The 21579-nt window shown below is 41.3% G+C and overlaps 1 protein-coding gene across 1 annotated transcript in view; it reads left to right on the top strand.

Moving 5' to 3' along the window:
* The first annotated feature begins 1052 nt into the window (after positions 1–1052).
* NAV3 (neuron navigator 3) overlaps positions 1053–21579 on the top strand; it is an 839545-nt gene continuing 819018 nt past the window's right edge. The window contains exon 1 of the mRNA XM_033866303.2: positions 1053–1244. The gene's annotated coding sequence lies outside the window, so the exon portion shown is untranslated. The remainder of the gene's footprint in view (positions 1245–21579) is intronic.

Genomic DNA, 21579 nt, shown 5'->3' with positions numbered 1-21579 from the left:
TCTGGTACTCTGAATACATCCGTGGTGGTATTAAACCATGTAAATTTATAAACACATTCTTTCTGGGCTCTATGTTGGGAACAGCACAAATCTGAGCCTTATTTGCAATAGCAGTGAGAGAACTGCCCACTGAAAAACTGGCTTTCCGCTAGGGATTGAAAAGGGCCAGCCAGACTAGATGCTTCTTTCTGCTAGATTCTTGCTTATTCTCGGCAACAGAAGCAGGCTTGCATTCAACGCTGTAGAGAAAAGGTGACGGCGGGAAGGTAATTTGTCAGATGATGCTGCACTAGAGGTTGGAGTCTACCTTCAAGCCTGTTCTCCAGGGCTGGGAGGGAAGGGAAAAGGAGGTGCTTCGCTGGCTGAGAGAAGAAGACGAAATAAAAAAAGATTTTCCAAGATAATTGACAGCTGTATCTTCCCGCCACCACCTTCCCTCCAAACCCATGCGTCTCTGCTTGGAGTCTGACATAAAACGAGGAGTGAACCCCCATTTGTCTCCCTGTGCTTTCAATGAAAAAAGTCGGTGCACAAGGACGGAAACGAGCGCGGCTGAAAATAGGTGCATGACTTGTTGAGCATACAAATCATTTCCCCCCTAGTCTCCAAGGGAGGGAAAAAAAAAAATCCCTCGTACTCTCCTTGCAGTCTGTGTTCTGCATTCGGGAGAGGAGGCCGAGGCTGGTTTCAAGCACTCCTCCCGCTATCCCCGTAGGAAACTTTTCTCGCAGGGCCGGCTCTGGCCACTCGGCCGGGGCGGAGACGGCGGGCGTCCGGCGTGCTCCTCTCGCGGGCCGGGGCCCTAACCCCACGACGCGCCTGTCTCTTTAAATTCCAGCTGCGCTGCTGGGAAACAGCGCCGCCCGCCGCCCGCCGCCGAGGCTGGCAGGAGGCTGCGAGCTCGCTCGCGCTCTCGCTCCCGGCTGCGCGCCGCGGAGGGCTCGCTCGGCCCGCGGGCTGCTCGGCGGCGGCGGCGGCGGCGGCGGCGGCGGCGCGGGGCGGGGAGGCGCGGCCCGGCCGAGGAGGGAAGAAAGAGCGAGCCGGGCCGGGAGAGGCGCCGCGCCCGGTCCCGCGCCCGCGTTCGGCGGCCCCGGCAATTTCCTTCGGAGGTGACGAGGATATGCCTGGCTGGTGGCTTTTTTTTTCCTTCTTCTCCTTAAAACGATTTCCATAGTAACCTGATCAAGTGGCTCAATATCGCAAACCTGAGGATTTCCGCGGCCCGCCGGCTTGTCTTCAGTCAGGTAACGCTGGGATTTCGTTCTTTGCAAAGGCAGACCTCTGCGCTTCTTCCAAACTTCCTTTTGTGGAAAATCGCCCAGCCCAACGCAGCCCGGGGTATTTGCAACAGCGTGTTCCTTCCCAGGTGCCTGTCACGGGTCTCCTCCCCTGCTGTTCCCCCAGGACCCATGACCACATTATTTAAGAAAAAAATTATGTATGTATATAAAAAAAAAATATATATATATATAAATAATTCTTTTGGTTGCCCCTTCCCTTCCTCTTTTTGATTTTCCCATCTCTGCGCTCTCGTCGGCTTTTTCCCTGAGACTAGTGATGGGGGGCGCGGGGAGAAGTCGGGGCGGGGGTGGGTGGCGAGCGCGGTCCAGGGAGTGGCGGGCTCGGGCGGCTGGGCTCTGGTGGGCTACTTTGGGCATCTCGGCGCTGGGTGCGCCGGCCTGGGTCGCGGGGAGGGCTGTCAGCACCAGGGCGGCGGAACCGGGGACCCCCACGTTTCCAGACGAGCGACGCAGGCTTGGGGGGTGATGGAGCGCTCGGCTGGGTGGCTGGCGAGCGTCCATACATCATAGCTTTTCTTCCTACTCCCCCGCCCCTCTCCGGCTTTCTCTCTTTCTCTTTCTCCTTTCTCATTTCTTTCTTCCTTTCCTCATGACTGGCTCCATTCTGTTCCCTTCCTTGCCTCTTTTTTCCTCCCCTCGTTTCCTTTTCTCCTTTCCCTCTTACAATAAAGGGGAGTCGTTTGTAACCTTTGGTTCTGACAGCATGGGAAGAGCAGTGAAACCTGCAGCGTGGCCACCTCAACTTGGTCGTTTTCAGCCTCGTCCTCGTGAATCAACATATTTGTTTCCTGAATCTATTGATCTCCCTTGATTCTGCAGAACTGCATTCTAAGCTGGGCGTCTATGTCAGTATCAGAGTTCTGCAGCTTGCTTCCGTGCTCCCAGTATGACATGTATTGTAAGGGCTGCATATGTTTCAAATCCACATAAGCCACGGGTATAAAGAAATCTATCTTTTAAAAAATCTAGTTTTACTCTAGAGAAACTTCCCTTTTAAATTATTGATAAACTCTTTCCTCTCTTAGATATTTAATTTTAGGGGAATTGGGAGACAGGTGTGTGTTTTTTTTCCCTCCCAGTTGATGAGGAACATGCAACTTCTATTCCCTTAATTATCTCTTTAAACCTCACTCAGTTTTGCACTTCTTAGTCACTGGAATGAGTAGATAGATCATAATTAAGGTTCAGAGGCTTGCTTCCCAAAGTCGAGGATGGCTAAAAGAACCAAGTGGGGGGCCAGGACAATTGAGACCTGCCAAAGAATAGAAAAGGCATAGCAACTCTAGTGTAAAATACATAACTAGATTCAGACTTCAGTACTGAAGATATGAAAATACAATAAAATCAGACTTTTGCCTTTGGTTCTTAGCATGTGTATCACCATACTAGGTAGGTGTAAGTTAAAGCTTATTTGAAAACAGAGCCCCTATACTATAGAACCCACTCAGCTTTATTTATGTTGAGGTGCTTTTCACTATGGTTTTATTTTTCTTTGAAACTTAAGATGTCTGTATCATGTGGAAACAAAGGTGAAAAGGGGATGACTTCTATTTAACCAGAAATAGGATTTATACGGATTTCTTTTGTTTCTTAAAAGATCTAGTTGTTATGTTCTCAAGTTTTCCTGAGGTCAGAGTTATTTCATGGGTGAAAACAATACTAATCAATGATTTTCCTCCACTCTGTTTCAGTGGTGTTCATAGTTTATATAGAAAAGGTCTCCGTTTTAGAGAGCTCCCATTGCCTCCTTTCCTTTGTCTGCACATTTGTTTTTAAATTCAACTTTTAATATAGAATAAAGAATCTTGGAGCAGAGAATGGGTCAGGAAGAAGAGAAACTACTGATATAATGGAAACTATACTCAAACCAAGAAAAGATAAATATTGCCATGTTACCCCACACTGTCTTTGTTTTTAGCCAATTAAGGAGCTGTGGGTTTTAAATGTATTTTCCTCTTCTTAATTCTACACCTAATACTTTTTGGACCCGAGGTCATATTTATGCATTTCAAATGAATATTTCTAAAAGACTTAAATCCCCTTGCCAGTGACATCCAAAAAGCATGTTTTTCCTACAACGTTTTCTTCTAGTGAACGGTGATAGTAGTAATGGTCCCACATTATTGTTTGCACCTGACTTCTGATGTTTTGGTGTTCCTTGATTGGGTGGGTTGCTCCTGACACGTTTACAAGATACTCCTGGCAGGCTGCATGGAACTTGAATGTACAATTAATTGTAGATGCAATAAAATGTTCATTTTTTCTTCTTGGTTTAGGAGAGGTCATTCCCTCCTGGGCATATAATGTTTTTGGTGTGAATGCTCCTTTTCGTGTGTGTATGTGAAGGATTTAACATAAAGCCTGTTCTGATTAAGCCTTGTGTGATTTGAGGTTAAAAGGTATATTAGTGACAAGACACAAATTACTCTTTTATTTATAGTACATTGATCCTGAAACTGTTTTCTCCCCCTGGTGATTGCAACTGTATATGGATCATTTAATGAAAGGTTGGGAATGATAAGCTATCTGCTTTATAACAGGAAAAAAATCCCTCAAGTTTACTTACCTCAAGTCCCCATTTTCATGCAGAGGGATTAACAGATGTTTTTGATCTGATATTTTAATAGACTGTATTGCTGAGCACTGCTAATTACCAAGAATATATTTTGTTAATTCTGACATTGGTATAAGATAAGACGTCTCTCAAGTTGTCTGGAGGGCTCCAAGTGACTCATCCTTGTAACCCATGGCAACAGGAAATGGTTATCCTGGGTGCGAGCTGAAGTGTGGACCCAGATCCACACTTTGTGATCCTTCAGGGATAATGATCCCTGATAGGAAAAGCGTGCTGCCTTCTTTGTATGGACTGGTGTTAACTTTTTGACTTTAGTCAGAACGATTCCCACCTTTGCGATTCCCCTTAGCTCCTCTTTCACATGAATGTTATAAAATTTTCAGAAAACACAGGTTACTTTTTTTAATTGAAAAGAGTTTATAAAGAAGTGTGTATGTGCAACTGACTTTGTGTGTAGCTAGGATAATTAGGGTGAGAATATCACCAAATCAAACAGAGGCTGTGTCAACTTTAAAATGTTGGGAGTCAGGGAGGTGTGTTTGGAAATAGGACCCAAGAGGCAAAGGTTATATTCTTCCTTCTGACTGCGTCGCAGAGTGATTCTTGCGCTGGCCTCCTTGTTCATACATGTCACTTGGCTTTGTTTTCTCCAGAAGAAAAATGGGCATAGTAATCTTTTTCCTGTCTTTGAATTCTCAAATATATGTGAATATGACATAATCATATATAAACACAGGTGTACATGTGTAGCAATGGTGGATACTAACACACACACACACACACACACACACACACACACTCTCAGAGGCAACAGACAAGACTTCCAAGACTTCCAAATAGAGAAAGGAAATCTTTCCTTATACCACTGGCTTATGGGTAATGATGCTGAATATTTCCTTCCATTCAGGAAAAGGCAAATGTATTACTCTCTATTCTGTGGATATAGGTAGTCGATGCTTAGTGACTAATCATGTAACGTAATATGCAGAACTGAATAACCCCAGCAGGTATCACCCTTTTACTGACATGAATGCCAGTGAGGAATAAATTTCCTTTTTTTAAACCATTTAAGATCTCCTCTTCCCCCTCCCCCATTTTGTAACGAAAAGTAATTCTCTGTTAGGTTAAGTGGACCTCAGGATAGGAAAAATCCCCAGAGCTATCTTTCTGCTCAGACTTCATTTTTCCTCCCAGGTCTGACTGTCAACAGTAATATGTTACGAGCCTCTGGTGGTGATGTTTCCACAGGTCATCATCCTCCTCTGTCCCAGATGATGTCTCAGGACAAGCATTGCAGTAGCACAGGTTTTGAATTCAATGTGTCTCTCAAGTTGGTTACGTAACTTAGTGGTCCCTTTTTTTTCCTAAAGCTCCAGGTCTTCAGAATTATCTGTTTATTATTATCTTATTTTCTTTAAACATTGTAAAGTTGTTTTAGAATTAGCTTGGTCCCTGTAAGGATTTAAAAGCTGCTTGTTCATGTTATTAGATTATACAGTGTTTGTACAATGCTCCTTTTTGTTAATCTATGCAGCATTTTCATACAAAACGTCGCGGTTGGGACGATTGCTGGTTGTGCTTGTTTGGGTAAGTACTTGAGATAATGGGGACCTAGATAGAGATTTGAAGGTCTGGAAACACTACCGGTGACATAGGGCCAACGTTTTCTAGCGAGTCAGCATTTTTGACAAGAAGTGATCTATAACAGTTCGGGTATAGTCAAGAAGATTTGAAAACTTTGTATTTCTTTCATCTTGTTTTGTAGATATTTATATGCAGTCCATTTATATGTATAACTCATATCGAGCTTTCAGTGTTTTTTACTGGGGAACATCATCTAAGTCTCCAGGCCTTACTTGGTGGCTTTTGGTAGGTTTGTAGGCATAGCATTGAGGAAGAAATGGTTCCTTTTACATGCTTATGTTACAATTACAAATATGACCACAGAGTCATACCCTTAGGAGTTTCTTTCCATTCAAAAGAAACATTTATGTTATTGAACTCCATCTTATGCTACCTATTAAGATGGAATCCGACACCATGGCTGCCTGATTGTATTGACCCATTTTTAGGCACTACTGCACAACACTTAAAGATTTAGCTTCTAGAGTAGACTGCTTGAGTTTGAATCCCAGCTCTGGTACTTACCATGTAGGTTATTTTTGGTAATTTTGTTTATCGGAGTCTTAGTTTCCTCATCCGTAAAAGGTGTTGAGAAGGACTTTTGTAGACTAAATGGAAGAGAATATTAACATTTAGAACTCCTCCTGACATGTAGAAAATATTCATTGCATATTCACTACTATTATTATTACTGTTCCATTTCAACAACAGAAGCAGTATCAGAAGTCCAGTTATTTTTCTGTTTAGATTTTTCCTTCTAAGTCTGAACGTACATCATAATATTTGTCCACATAAGAGTTGTGCCCTCCCACCCTCCCCCCTTAGCTTTTCCCTACAGTCTCAAGCTGAAAGTAATGACCAGATGCCTGGGAGACAAGAATACATTTATTTGGAGGGGATCCATTCTTCTTGTTTCCAGAAAAGCTTAGTCTATATGCAGTATCAACACTATCCATAGATATTTCTTTTTAAGTCATACTTATTTTATTCCCAGTTTTGCTTTTTTTTGTAAACATCTTTATTGGAGTATAATTGCTTTACAATGGTGTGTTAGTTTCTGCTTTACAACAAAGTGAATCAGTTATACATATACATATGTCCCCATATCTCTTCCCTCTTGCATCTCTCTCCCTCTCACCCTCCCTATCCCACCCCTCTAGATGGTAACAAAGCACCGAGCTGACTCCCTGTGCTATGCGGCTGCTTCCCACTAGCTGGCTATTTTACGTCTGGTAGTGTATATACGTCCATGACACTCTCTCACTTTGTCCCAGCTTACCCTTCCCCCTCTCCGTATCCTCAAGTCCATTTTATAGTAGGTCTGCATCTTTATTCCTGTCTTGCCCCTAGGTTCTTCTGACCATTTTTTTTAGATTCCATATATATGTGTTAGCATACAGTGTTAGTTTTTCTCTTTCTGACTTACTTCACTCTGTATGACAGACTCTAGGTCCATCCACCTCAGTACAAATAACTCAGTTTCATTCCTTTTTATGGTTGAGTAATATTCCATTGTATATATGTGCCACATCTTCTTTATCCATTCATCTGTCGATGGACACTTAGGTTGCTTGCATGTCCTGCCTACTGTAAGTAGAGCTGCAATGAACATTTTGGGACATGACTCTTTTTGAATTATGGTTTTCTCAGGGTATATGCCCAGTAGTGGGATTGCTGCATTGTATGGTAGTTCTATTTTTATTTTCTTAAGGAACCTCCATATTATTCTCCATAGTGGCTGTATGAATTTACATTCCCACCAACACTACAAGAGGGTACCCTTTTCTCAATACCCTCTCCAGCATTTATTGTTTCTAGATTTTTTGATGATGGCCATTCTGACCCGTGTGAGATGATATCTCATTGTAGTTTTGATTTGCATTTCTCTAATGATTAATGATGCTGAGCATTCTTTCATGTGTGTGTTGGCAATCTGTATATCTCCTTTGGAGAAATGTCTAATTAGGTCTTCTGCCCATTTTTGGATTGGGTTGTTTGTTTTTTTGATATTGAGCTACCTGAGTTGCTTGTATGTTTTGGAGATTAATCCTTTGTCAGTTGCTTCATTTGCAAATATTTTCCCCCGTTCTGAGGGTTGTCTTTTCGTCTTGTTTATGGTTTCCTTTGCTGTGCAAAAGCTTTGAAGTTTCATGAGGTCCCATTTGTTTATTTTTGTTTTTATTTCCATTTCTCTAGGAGGTGGGTCCAAAAGGATCTTGCTGTGATTTATGTCATAGAGTGTTCTTTGTTTTCCTTTAAGAGTTTGATGGTGTCTGGCCTTACATTTAGGTCTTTAATCCATTTTGAGTTTATTTATGTGTATGGTGTTAGGGAGTGTTCTAATTTCATTCTTTTACATGTAGCTGTCCAGTTTTCCCAGCAACACTTATTGAAGAAACTGTCTTTTCTCCACTGTATATTCTTGCCTCCTTTATCAAAGATAAGGTGACCATATGTGTGTGGGTTTACCTCTGGGTTTTCCTGTTCCATTGATCTATACTTCTGTTTTTGTGCCAGTACCATACTGTCTTGATTACTGTAGCTTTGTAGTATAGTCTGAAGTCAGGGAGCCTGATTCCTCCAGCTCCGTTTTTCTTTCTCAAGATTGCTTGGGCTATTTGGGGTCTTTTGTGTTTCCATACAGATTGTGAAATTTTTTGTTCTAGTTCTGTGAAAAATGCCATTGGTAGTTTGATAGGGATTGCATTGGATCTGTAGATTGCTTTGGGTAGTAGAGTCATTTTCACAATATTGATTCTTCTAATCCAAGAACATGGTATATCTCTCCATCTATTTGTATCATCTTTAATTTCTTTCATCAGTGTCTTATAGTTTTCTGCATACAGGTCTTTTGTCTCCTTTGGTAGGTTTATGCCTAGATATTTTCTTCTTTTTGTTGCAATGGTAAATGGGAGTGTTTTCTTTCACTTTCAGATTTTTCATCATTAGTGTATAGGAATGCAAGAGACTTGTGTGCATTAATTTTGTATCCTGCTACTTTATCTAATTCATTGATTAGCTCTAGTAGTTTTCTGGTAGCATCTTTAGGATTCTTTATGTATAGTATTATGTCATCTGCAAACAGTGACAGTTTTACTTCTTCTTTTCCAATTTGGATTCCTTTTATTTCTCTTTCTTCTCTGATTGCTGTGGCTGAAACTTCCAAAACTATGTTGAATAATAGCGGTGAGAGTGGGCAACCTTGTCTTATTCCTGATCTTAGTGGAAATGGTTTCAGTTTTTCACCATTGAGAACGATGTTGGCTGTGGGTTTGTCATATATGGCCTATATTATGTTGAGGAAGGTTCCCTCTATGCCTACTTTCTGGAGGGTTTTTGTCATAAATGGGTATTGAATTTTGTCGAAAGCTTTTTCTGCATCTATTGAGATGCTCATATAGTTTTTCTACTTCAATTTGTTAATATGGTGTATCACGTTGATTGATTTGCGTATATTGAAGAATCCTTGCATTCCTGGGATAAACCCCACTTGATCATGGTGTATGATTCTTTTTAATGTGTTGTTGGATTTTGTTTGCAAGTATTTGGTTAAGGTTTTTGCATCTGTGTTCATCAGTGATATTGGCCTGTAGTTTTCTTTTTTTGTGACATATTTGTCTGGTTTTGGTATCAGAATGATGGTGGCCTCATAGAATGAGTTTGGGAGTGTTCCTCCCTCTGTGATATTTTGGAAGAGTTTGAGAAGGATAGGTGTTAGCTCTTCTCTAAATGTTTGATAGAATTTGCCTGTGAAGCCACCTGGTCCTTGGCTTTTGTTTGTTGGAAGATTTTTAATCACAGTTTCAATTTCAGTGCTTGTGATTGGTCTGTTCATATTTTCTATTTCTTCCTGATTCAGTCTTGGAAGATTGTGCATTTCTAAGAATTTTTCCATTTCTTCCAGGTTGTCCATTTTATTGGCATATAGTTGCTTGTAGTAATCTCTCATGATCCTCTGTATTTCTACCGTGTCAGTTGTTACTTCTCCTTTTTCATTTCTAATTCTATTGATTTGAGTCTTCTCCCTTTTTTTCTTGATGAGTCTGGCTAATGGTTTATCAATTTTGTTTATCTTCTCAAAGAACCAACTTTTAGTGTTATTGATCTTTGCTACCGTTTCCTTCATTTCTTTTTTCATTTATTTCTGATCTGATCTTTATGATTTCTTCCTTCTGCTAACTTTGGGTTTTTTTGGTTCTTCTTTCTCTGATTGCTTTAGGTGTAAGGTTAGGTTGTTTGTTTGAGACCTTTCTTGTGTCTTAAGTAGGATTGTATTGCTCTAAACTTTCCTCTTAGAACTGCTTTTGCTGCATCCCATAGGTTTTGGGTCATCGTGTTTTCATTGTCATTTGTTTCTAGGTATTTTTTGATTTCCTCTTTGATTTCTTCAGTGATCTCTTGGTTATTAAGTAGTGTGTTGTTTAGCCTCCATGTGTTTGTATTTCTTACAGATTTTTTCCTGTAATTGATATCTAGTCTCATAGCGTTGTGGTCAGAAAAGATACTTGATATGATTTCAGTTTTCTTCAATTTACCAAGGCTTGATTTGTAACCCAAGATATGATCTATCCTGGAGAATGTTCCATGAGCACTTGAGAAGAACGTGTATTGTTTTTTTGGATGGAATGCCCTATAAATATCAATTAAGTCCATTTTGTTTAATGTATCATTTAAAGCTTGTGTTTCCTTATTTATTTTCATTTTGGATGATTTGTCCATTGGTGAAAGTGGGGTGTTAAAGTCCCCTACTATGATTGTGTTACTGTTGATTTCCCATTTTATGGCTGTTAGTATTTGCCTTATATTGAGGTGCTCCTATGTTGGGTGCATAAATATTTACAATTGTTATATCTTCTTGGATTGATCCCTTGATCATTATGTAGTGTCCTTCTTTGTCTCTTGTAATAGTCTTTGTTTTAAAGTCTATTTTGTCTGATATGAGTATTGCTACTTTAGCTTTCTTTTGATTTCCATTTGCATGGAATATCTTTTTCCATCCCCTCACTTTCAGTCTGTATGTGTGCCTAGGTCTGAAGTGGGTCTCTGGTAGACAGCATATGTACAGGTCTTGTTTTTGTATCCATTCAGCCCGTCTATGTCTGTTGGTTGGAGCATTTAATCCATTTACATTTAAGGTAATTATTGATATGTATGTTCCTATTACCATTTTCTTAATTGTTTTGGGTTTATTATTGTAGGTCTTTGCCTTCTCTTGTGTTTCCTGCCGAGAGAAGTTCCTTTAGCATTTGTTGTAAAGCTGGTTTGGTGGTGCTGAATTCTCTTAGCTTTTGCTTGTCTGTAAAGGTTTTAATTTCTCCGTCAAATCTGAATGAGATCCTTGCTGGGTAGAGTAACCTTGGTTGTAGGTTTTTCTCCTTCATCACTTTAAATATGTCCTGCTACTCTCTACTGGCTTGCAGAGTTTCTGCTGAAAGATCAGCTGTTGATCAGCTGTTAACCTTATGGGGATTCCCTTGTGTGTTATTTGTTGTTTTTCCCTTGCTGCTTTTAATATTCTTTGTATTTAATTTTTGATAGTTTGATTAATCTGTGTCTTAGTGTGTTTCTCCTCGGATTTATCCTGTGTGGGACTCTCTGTGCTTTCTGAACTTGATGAACTATTTTCCTTTCCCATATTAGGGAAGTTTTCAACTATAATCTCTTAAAATATTTTCTCAGTCCCTTTCTTTTTCTCTTCTTCTTCTGGGACCCCTATAATTCGAATGTTGTTGCCTTTAATGTTGTCCCAGAGGTCTCTGAGTCTGTCCTCAATTCTTTTCATTCTTTTTTCTTTATTCTGCTCTGCAGTAGTTATTTCCACTATTTTATCTTCCAGGTCACTTACCCGTTCTTCTGCCTCCATTATTCTGCTATTGATCCCTTCTAGAGAATTTTTAATTTCATTTATTGTGTTATCTATCAGTGTTTGCTCTTCAGTTCTTCTAGGTCCTTGTTAAACGTTTCTTGTATTTTCTCCATTCTATTTCTATGACTTTGGATCATCTTTACTATTAATATTCTGAATTCTTTTTCAGGTAGACTGCCTATTTCCTGTTCATTTGTTAGGTCTGGTGGGTTTTTACCTTGCTCCTTCATATGCTGTGTGTTTCTCTGTCTTCTCATTTTGCTTAACTTACTGTGTTTGGGGCCTCCTTTTTGCAGGTTGCAGGTTCGTAGTTTCCATTGTTTTTGGTGTCTGTCCCCAGTGGCTAAGGTTGCTTCAGTGGGTTGTGTAGGCTTCCTGGTGGAGGGGACTGGTGCCTGTGTTCTGGTGGGTGAGGCTGGATCTTGTCTTTCTGGTGGGCAGGTCCACGTCTGGCGGTGTGTTTTGGGGTGTCTGTGGCCTTATTATGATTTTAGGCAACCTCTCTGCTAATGGATGGGGTTGTGTTCCTGTCCTGCTAGTTGTTTGCATGGGGTGTCCTGCACTGTAGCTTGCTGCTCGTTGAGTGGAGCTGGGTCTCAGTGATGGAGATCTCTGGGAGAGCTTTGCCGTTTGATATTACATGGGGCCGGGAGGTCTCGTGGACGAATGTCCTGAACTTGGCTCTCCCACCTCAGAGGCACAGCCCTGATGCGTGGGTGGAGGACCAAGAGGCCGTCCTCCACATGGCTCAGAACAAAAGGGAGAAAAAAAAGAAGATAAAATAAAATAATTAAAATAAAAAATAATTATTAAGAAAAAAATTTTTAAGTAATAAAAAAATGGACAGACAGAACCCTAGGACAGATGGTAGAAGCAAAGCTATACAGACAAAATCACACACAGAAGCATACACATACACACTCACAAAAAGAGAAAAAGGGGGAAAAAAATCTATATCTGTATCTATCTATCTATCTATCTATCTATATATATAGTTGCTCCCAGAGTCCACCTCCTCAATTTGGGATGATTCGTTGTCGCTTCAGGTATTCCACAGATGCAGGGTACATCAAGTTGATTGTGGAGCTTTAATCCGCTGCTTCTGAGGCTGCTGGGAGAGATTTCCCTTTCTCTTGTTTGTTCGCACAGCTGCTGGGGCTCAGCTTTGGATTTGGACCCGCCTCTGCATGTATGTTGCCTGAGGGCGTCTTTTCTTCCCTCACACAGGACGGGGTTAAAGGAGCAGCTGATTCACGGGCTCTGGCTCACTCAGGCTGGGGGGAGGGAGGGGTACGGATGCGGGGCGGGCCTGCGGCGGCAGAGGCCGGCGTGACGTTGCACTGGCGCGCCGTGCGTTCTCCGGTGTGACGTTGCACCAGCCTGAGGCACGTCGTGAGTGTGTTATGCCGGGGAAGTTGTTCCTGTATCATGGGACCCTGGCAGTGGCGGGCTACACACGCTCCCCGGAAGGGCGGTGCTCGCACACAGGGTTCTTGGTGGCAGCAGCAGCCGCCTTAACGTCTCATGCCCGTCTCTGGGGTCCGTGCTGATAGCCGCGGCTCGCGCCCGTCTCTGGAGCTCCTTTCAGCGGCGCTCTTAATCCCCTCTCCTCGCGCACTAGGAAACAAAGAGGGAAGAAAAAGTCTCTTGCCTCTTCAGCAGCTCCAGACCTTTACCCGGACTCCCTCTCGGCTAGCCGCGGCGCACTAGCCCCCCTTCAGGCTGTGTTCACGCCGCCAACCCCAGTCCTCTCCCTGCGCTCCGTCCGAAGCCGGAGCCTCAGCTCCCAGTCCCCGCTGGCCCTGGCACGTGAGCAGAGAAGCTTCTCGGGCTGGTGAGTGCTGGTCGGCACCGACCCTCTGTTGGGAATCTCCCCGCTTTGCCCTCCGTACCCCTTTTGCTGTGTTCTCCTCCATGGCTCCGAAACTTCCCCTCTCCGCCACTCGCAGTCTCCGCCCGCGAAGGGCCCTTCTAGAGTGTGGAAACGTTTCCTCCTTCACAGCTCCCTCCCACTGGTGCAGGTCCCGTCCCTATTCTTTTGTCTGTTGTTTTTTTTTTTCCCCTATCCTGGTATGTGGAGAGTTTCTTGCCTTTTGGGAGGTCTGAGGTCTTCTGCCAGCGTCAGTAGGTGTTCTGTAGGAGTTGTTCCACATGTAGATGTATTTCTGATGTATTTGTGGGGAGGAAGGTGATCTCCGCGTCTTACTCTTCCACCATCTTGAAGTTCCTCCTGTCCATAGATTTTTTAAGTTCAAAACTTGAAACTCGAAATCAGGATTAGTTCCAGTAGTAATATAATACATCAGCTTAAAAAACTGAACAAATGTAAAGCTTCTAGTTTTAGTATTAGAGTGCTGTTTACTCACAAGCTACAGCTGCTTCTTATTACCCTAATGTAATCCTGAAGCTACAAGCTTTTGCTAAAGAAGGTTGCTGAATAATTTTTTTTTGTGAAGTCACTTGAAGTCTCATTGATGAGAAAATATTACTTGTTTAAAGATGTGATGTTTCATCCTTGCTTTTTTTTTTTCCTTCATGAGTTCTAGTATTAAGAGCTGCATTGAATAGGTAAATTTCTTCACATATTGAGGGTGTGTCCTCATCTGCAAAATGAATGTATTGCGTTAGTATACCTCTTTATTGAAAACTTTGCATAATGAAAAAAAAATTAAAAACAAAAGTAGAAAGGACTGTATAATGGATTCCCTGGGACCCATCATTCAACTGTAACAAATTAGGTAACCTCTTAAGATCCTTCTTGATTTCTGTGATTCTCTGACCATGCAAATTCTGATTCACTCTGGTTTTGAGGATCTAGAATATCTGCTTTTTAAATAATAATGATACTATCAGAAATATTGATACTAAACTGATAGAGTTATTATAACACTGAGCATTTAGTGGCAAGTCAACAAAATAATATACACAAAATGATACATGAGAAATGTGTTGGAACTGAGCAAATGCAATGTCAGGGTTTAAAACTCTGGGATTAGTTTGGTTCAACAGACATTTATGAAATGTCTCCCTCAAAGATGTCATCCAGTAGGATTGATGCCACATTATCATCTTAAAGATTGAATTCCCTGGTAGTCCAGTGGTTAGGACTCTGCTCTCCCACTGCCTAGGGCCCACCTTCAATCCCTGGTTGGGGAGCTAACATCCCACAAGCTGCATGGCCAAAAAAAAAAATAAAATAATTTTCAAGAAATTGGGCTATAATAAACAGTTCTAAAACTATATTGAGCATTACCTTTCTTTCATTTGGAAACTTATTTCAAGATCGTAAAAGCCAGCTTCCAAGATGGTCCCCAGATGATCCTTTCCTTTTGCTATTCTTTCTCTTGTAAATTACTCTCCCACATTTTAAAAGCATGGTTCTATGTGATCAGAGAATTATGGCGGATGTGATGGTGTATGACTTGTGAAGTCATAAAAGATATTGTCACTTTTGCCTTGCTCTCTTGGGTGACTCTGGGAGAAGCCACCTGCCATGTTGTGAGGACACTCAAGCAGGCCATAGAGATTCCAGTGGCAAGGAAGTGAGGCCTTCTGCTGACAGCCAGCACCAGTTTACCAGCCACATGAAGGAACCACCTTGGAAGAGGGTCCTTCAGCCCTGGTGAAGTCTTCAGATGACTGCAGTCCTTGTTAACACACTGACTGTATCCTCTTGAGAGACCATAAGCCAGAAACATAGCTAAGCCGCTTCTGAATTCATAACCCATAGGAACTGCATGAATTACTAAATGTTTGAAACTGCTAAATTTTGGAGTAATTTGTTATGCAGCAGCACTACAAAAACCTTAAACTGCCTCAGGGTTGTTATTATAAATATCAATAACTAGTTATCATTGTTCTGTAGGTAGATAGAAGTGCTAGTTAATAGAATTCTAGCTGACAGGATGCTGTTTAAATCTGAATTTACCACAGTGAATTTCTGGCATCCTAGCTTTCTTTCAAGCTTTTACTCCTCAGAATGAATCTTTTGTGGACATTATCCATAATTAAATGAGGGCAGAAGGTATAATGTCTCTTCTTCCATTGGTTACAAGCCTGGAACTTAATCTCAGCACTTCCATTTGGCAAAGTATCTGTTTAAAAACTCAATGGTTTTGGAATTTTGAGAGAAAGTAGGGGCTAGAGATTGATGATTGGGAAGTGCTCTAGCCATGCTTGGGTAAACTTTGAGCTAGTATCATAGTTTACTTTCAGGTTATTCCCCCAAAGAGCTCCCCCCACCCCCAAACACACAGGCCTTTAAAATTTAGGCTTTCATTACCATAGAAGCTTTTCTTCTGTCATCTTCTGAACTAGGTAAGATAAAAGTTCCCAAAATAGAATATGCTTCAGATGAGGCCCTGGTAATATTACCTAATGTAGCCATTCTCATGAGTCTGCACTTCCGGTCTTTGGTGTATATTGTTAGGCTTCCCTCCTTAAGCGTGGTTCTGGGTTTTATGTATCGATCTGTTTTTCTCATTGTTATATTACAAGTTTAAGGGAATCTAAAAATTGGATATTAATTGTAGGTAGAATAGATTCTATATAAGTAAAATTTTGGTACATACAAAATGGTAGGGATTAGAAAACCAAAAAAAGACAATAACCTCACTTTTTTCATGGATGTTTGATTTTATCTACATAAATTATCCCGTAAAAATTTAAAGGGTGATTGAATCTTTAATATATATTAAGTAGGTACTAGGCACTTGGAGAACACTAAGAAGTAAGGTTTTTGAGAGTTTAGATTGGTATGAATATTAGATTATTTTCATAAATGAGCTGTTAGTCTTCAGCTTTGGAGCATAAGTTTTTAGTACTTTTGCTATTTAATTTGTTAGGTAGGGTTACAAATAGGATTCTGTTGCCCCCGAGAATTTTTTCAGATCCAAGGTTATCTTGGTATAAAACAGTGATGGTGTTCACTGACCTGTACCAATATCATGCTCTCTGGGAATTGAAATTGATTTTTTTTTTTTTTTTGGTCCATGGCATGTACATTTGCTATTTGAACAAGCATCACCTGGGAGGACTTAGGAAAACGAATAAGTAGACATTCAGAATTTAGTTTTTTGGACATCACAAATGAGTTGCATCACAAGCCTCAGGAGAAAGATAATGAAGTCACTACTTCTTCTTGATATTTTTATGTTTGAGCACAGTGTGTAGTAAGAACTACCTTTAGAATTGAGGATAAGCAACACGTCTGGTCTGGTTTTTCTGTTCTTTGTGAAATATGTGGAAATTAAGCTACTCTTAGTTGCTGGTGAAAAGGCTAGATGGCAGATGTGTATAGAGTCTGGGAGTGTTTTTGTAGATGTCTTCTGCTAAGCAGGTTTTTGTTTTTGTTGGATAATGTGTTCATTTTGTGTGCTTGTTTTATGTCCTTTGCACATTTGGCATGGGTTTAATTTACCCTGTGAAGTAAACATGATTTTTAACAAAAAGTTTATAGATATATATATGAATTGCCTTCTCTGCTGTGATGAAGATAACAGGGGTACAGAAATGAGTAAGACAAGGTCCTTGCCCTAGAGAAAGTTGGAATGTGCTTAATTATAAAATTTTTTTTTTTATTTTTCAGAGTGTTCAGCTGATTATTTATAGCTAGACTTTACAATTTATTATGGTTAGGCTGCATTCAACACAAGATCCAGTTAAATTATGTTGCCATAATTGAGAGTTATCCTGAGTTCTACACTGTTAATCAATGCTAATGCTCTTTTCAAAGTCTCCTATATGTGGCTTCAGTAACCACAAAGGCTTTTCTGCCTACAGCAGATAATCTCTCAGTAATGTCACAGGAAGTTGCATTAGAAATTATGCCATTACCTATAGCTCTTTCCTTTTTAGCTAACTAGGTAGGAATGTCTGTTCAGCGTATTCCCTATAGGGCAAATGTCTGTATCATACTTTGGAAATACATATATATATATATATATATATATTTCTCTGCCAGAATGGAAATGCATTTTGTGAACATTCAAGTAAATTTCCTGATATTTGTGCTTGCTAATTGTATATTTTAAGGATTGAGGTGGAGTTTAAATAGTAGTATGTCAGAGTCCCAGACATACCTGAATCTGTTCTGCCAGTTACCTCTGTCCCTGTGAAGGGACCCCAGGGAAGGTAAATGCAGGCAGTGGCAGCCACATGGTAATCAGAATACCACTTTATTAATAGCTTGAGCTGGTGCCAATTACCCTTGATGCAGGGCTCTTTGGAAAAAGGTGGTTTGGAGCACATACTCTAGGCTTGAGTCCAGATATATATTTTTAGTCTTCATATGCTCTGGTCTAGCCATAATTTGGGAATTAAGTCAAGAAGAGAAAGGAATGGTCATGTCCTAAGTTGAAATTAGGACCCCTCTTAATAGCCATATAAAACTAGGAAGTAGAAAGAGAGAGGGAGTAGACCCTGGTTTTGTGCTCTTTAAAGCATGGTGGCCCTGCTCACTAATAATTAAAGTCTGGTCATTGTTTTTGTATCTGACCTATTAGAAGAGCAATTCCTTCTTTAGAAGGGGTGGACAGAAAAGGCCCTGGTGAGGAGGGAAAGATCCAGTAGTACAGATACATCATGGTATAGGTCACAATCTTATCTGAAACCCTAGGGATAAGAAATGTTTCAGAATTTGGACTTCTTCATATTTTAGAAAGACAATAGTGTGTGTGTGTGTGTATATGTATGTATGTGTGTGTCATGTAACAATCCCAGTGTGGCCTGGGGCAGCTTCTCTTGGTCAAACATACGACTATTTCTGTAAGAAAATCTATGAATATTCAGAGTAGGTAGGAGTAGTAGACAGAATAATGTCCTCTTCCTAAAATGTCCATGTTCCAATCCCCAGAACCCATGAATATGTCACCTTTCATGGCCAAAGGGGACTTTGCATTTGTGACTGAGGTTTAAAGACTTAGAGATGAGGGCATGAACCTGGATTCTCTGGGTGAGCCCAGTGTAATCACAAGGGTCCTTGAAAGCAGAGAACCTTTCCCAGCTGTGGTGGGAGGAGGAGATGTGGTGGTGGAAACAGAGAGATTGCTACCTTGCTGCCTTTGCAGATGGAAGAAGGGGCCATGGGTGAAGAAATGCAGATGGCCTCTAGGAGCTGCAAAAGGCAAGGAAACAGGTGGTCATCTAGAGCCTCCAGACAGGAATGCCATCCTGCTGATGGTCTGATTTTAGCTCAGTGAGACCCCTGTCGGACCTCTGAACTCCAGAAATGTAAGACAATAAATTTGTGTTTTAAGCCACTACATTCGTGGCAACTTATTACAGCACTGATAGAAAACTAATACAGTGAGATAAAGACTATAACCTTATTTTACTTCAAGTTCAGTTATGAGAAACCTTTGGATTTTCAGGGCTTTTTGAATTATGAATTGCACTTAGGGATTGTGGGCCTGTAAAAGGAATTGGAAAATTTTGATGTTTTAACTGGATGACCTTATGGTGTTTGAATTAATCGTAGGAGGAAGAGTTCCTTAGAAGGAAGCTTTGTAGTTGTTACCGTCCTAATACTTGAAACTTTGCTGATTTCTTTGTATGTGTGTCCATTGCCTTTATGGACCTTACACTGGTTGATGACGGCTCTGGCCAGCTTGGCTGACTGTGGACCTCAGTTAACCATGATTCAGATTAAGGTAATATATGTGACGAGACTCAAACTCTAAAGTACTGTGCAAATGTTCATTGGTCCTTGTTGATATTTATTACTGAGCAGCTGCCTCCTGTCCCTCCTTCCTTCTAGCAGGGTTGGTGGGGAGGAAATACCACAGGATGATTCTGTGAATGTGGCAGCAGGATTGCTTCTTCCTTCTGGCTGCCAGGAATCCTTTCCCTATATCCCAAGTCTCTACAGTGTGTATGGCTCTAAGGGAGGTGGCATCTGGAGTGAATGTCTCACCACACAAAGGCTGGGTACCTTTGGGCTCATCCATGTACCTCATTGTCAACCATTAATTACATTAACTTTTTTAAGTGATGAAGAAATATCCATGTTCTGCTTCTCATGACAGAATCCAGGGCAAAGTCTACATAAGGAAATTTTCCCACAAAATAACCCACAGAGTATACAGCATACTTTAGAATAAAGGGCAGCTGTTCACACTAAAAAGGTAGTATTTGTTTTGTTATGATGCTGGGTCCTTGTAGTAGATTCCATGATTATGAAATGATCACATTTGAAGGTTATGCTTTCAGTGAAATGTTTCAGCATGATGATACTAGCTCTGATTCAAATTGAAATGCTAACTTCGAGCATGCACCTTACACTGTCCTTGATCTGTAGCTGAATCTTCAGGAACATCAATTTTCCTATTGATTCCTTTGAGGCCCACGTGCTGGGAGAGTGAGTCTTACTCTGCCTGGCCCCTATGTGGTTGTGTTATTGTTTTTCCCTCTTCTTCTAGAAAATTGGTAGGTTTTGAGCTGTGGTTTGTGACCTAATGTGTGAATCTAACCTTTTTTACTCACTAAGGGCATAAATGTCCTCTTCATCCCCACAACCACATTGCCCCTACCCATAACACAATGCTTTTCTTCACCAACATTTTCAGTATGATGCATTTGAAACCTTTTCTAAGCTTTTGACGTAAGTGATTGTGAATCAAATACAGCTTTACAACTTACTCTAGGCAGGAGACTGTGTTGAGACCTCATGTCTATGTAATCAATAACAAGATAGCTATTTATGCAAAGTTTTGTGCCCAAGTGAAGATCTAGCATATTGGGAATTCCAGAGAGAAATTTTGTTACTTGACATCTATCCTGTTATTGCTATGATGCATAATCATAAATTTGTTGTAATGCTTATAAACTCTACTGAATTTTAGTTGAAATATATACATATTAAAAGTAGTTTCAGAACCTAGAGAATGCCTGATTTTTCACACCACAATGTACTGGGCTCTGGGCTATGCTGGGAGTAAGTGGCAGGAAGAAGGACATAGACTTTGCCCTTAATGAGTTTATGTCCAGCAGGTAAGACTTGTACAGAGGAAAAGGTGGCAAGTTCTGTAGACAAGTGCAAGTATCCATGGAGAGGAGCAGATGAAGGAGGGGAAGGCTTCCTCCAGATGGGGAAACTACAGAGTGCTTGATGGAGGAAGTGGCATTTGAACCACGAAGGCTAGTAAAGTATTCAAGCAGAATTCAATCTGTTCCATGGCATGTGGACCTCTAGGATCTGGCCCTGCCTCTTCTTGCATCTGACCATCTTCACCTCCCATTCCAGCCATGCTGAGCTATTCGTAGGGTCTTACAAGTGTCATGCTCTTTCCACTTTGGACCTATGCTAACAGGTATAGTTTCTGTACAACGAGATTTCCATGTTGAATATTTTTTATTTTTTATTATTTTTTTGGCTGAGTTGGGTCTTCGTTGCCACGTGCGGGTTTTCTATAGTTGCCGCGTGCGGGTTTTCTATAGTTGCGGCGAGCGGGGGCTACTCTTTGTTGCGGTGCGTGGGCTTCTCATTTTGCGGTGGCTTCTCTTGTTGTGAAGCATGGGCCCTAGGTGCGCGGGATTCAGTAGTTGCAGCACGTGGGCTTAGTAGTTGTGGCATGTGGGCCCTAGGGTGTGCGGGCTTCAGTAGTTGTGTCACGTGGGCTCAGTAGTTGTGGCTTGCAGGCTCTAGAGCACAGGCTCAGTAGTTGTGGTGCACGGGCTTAGTTGCTCCGTGGCACGTGGGGTCTTCCCAGACCAGGGATCGAACCTGTGTCCCTTGCATTGGCAGGCAGATTCTTAACCACTGCGCCACGAGGGAAGTCCCCCATGTTGAGTATTTTTTAAAGAACTCCTCTTAAGACATAGAAATGACTCTCTGTAGTTCACATCTTCCTAGTCGTTCAGTCTTGCCAGCCACAAAGTCCTAGAATTCCAGAGCTTGTATGTAGGCGATGTTTGTTGTTCAACTCCAGTAATGCCACTTATACATTCTTTCCTTTGCTTATTTTTTGAAGCATGTCTACTGCTGAAAGGATGACAGAGAAAATAGTCGCTGTTAAGGAGGTCACTGCTGGCGAGAGACAGACAAACAGTTTTAGTATGAAACTTTCATAGCTGTACTAGACGTATGAAGAGGGGGCCTGGGAAAGCAGAAGTGGGAGTGACCGTTCTGCCTGCTGGCTGGGCCTCAGGGACAAATGCCCAGAGAGAAGATGCTTGAAGTGAGTCATGAAAGATGAGTGGGAACCCGCCAGATGGAC

Source organism: Tursiops truncatus, chromosome 11 (assembly GCF_011762595.2).
Source record: "Tursiops truncatus isolate mTurTru1 chromosome 11, mTurTru1.mat.Y, whole genome shotgun sequence".
NCBI lineage: Eukaryota > Metazoa > Chordata > Mammalia > Artiodactyla > Delphinidae > Tursiops > Tursiops truncatus.
Note: the sequence above shows the minus strand (reverse complement) of the source record. Positions and strands in the feature narration are given on the sequence as shown.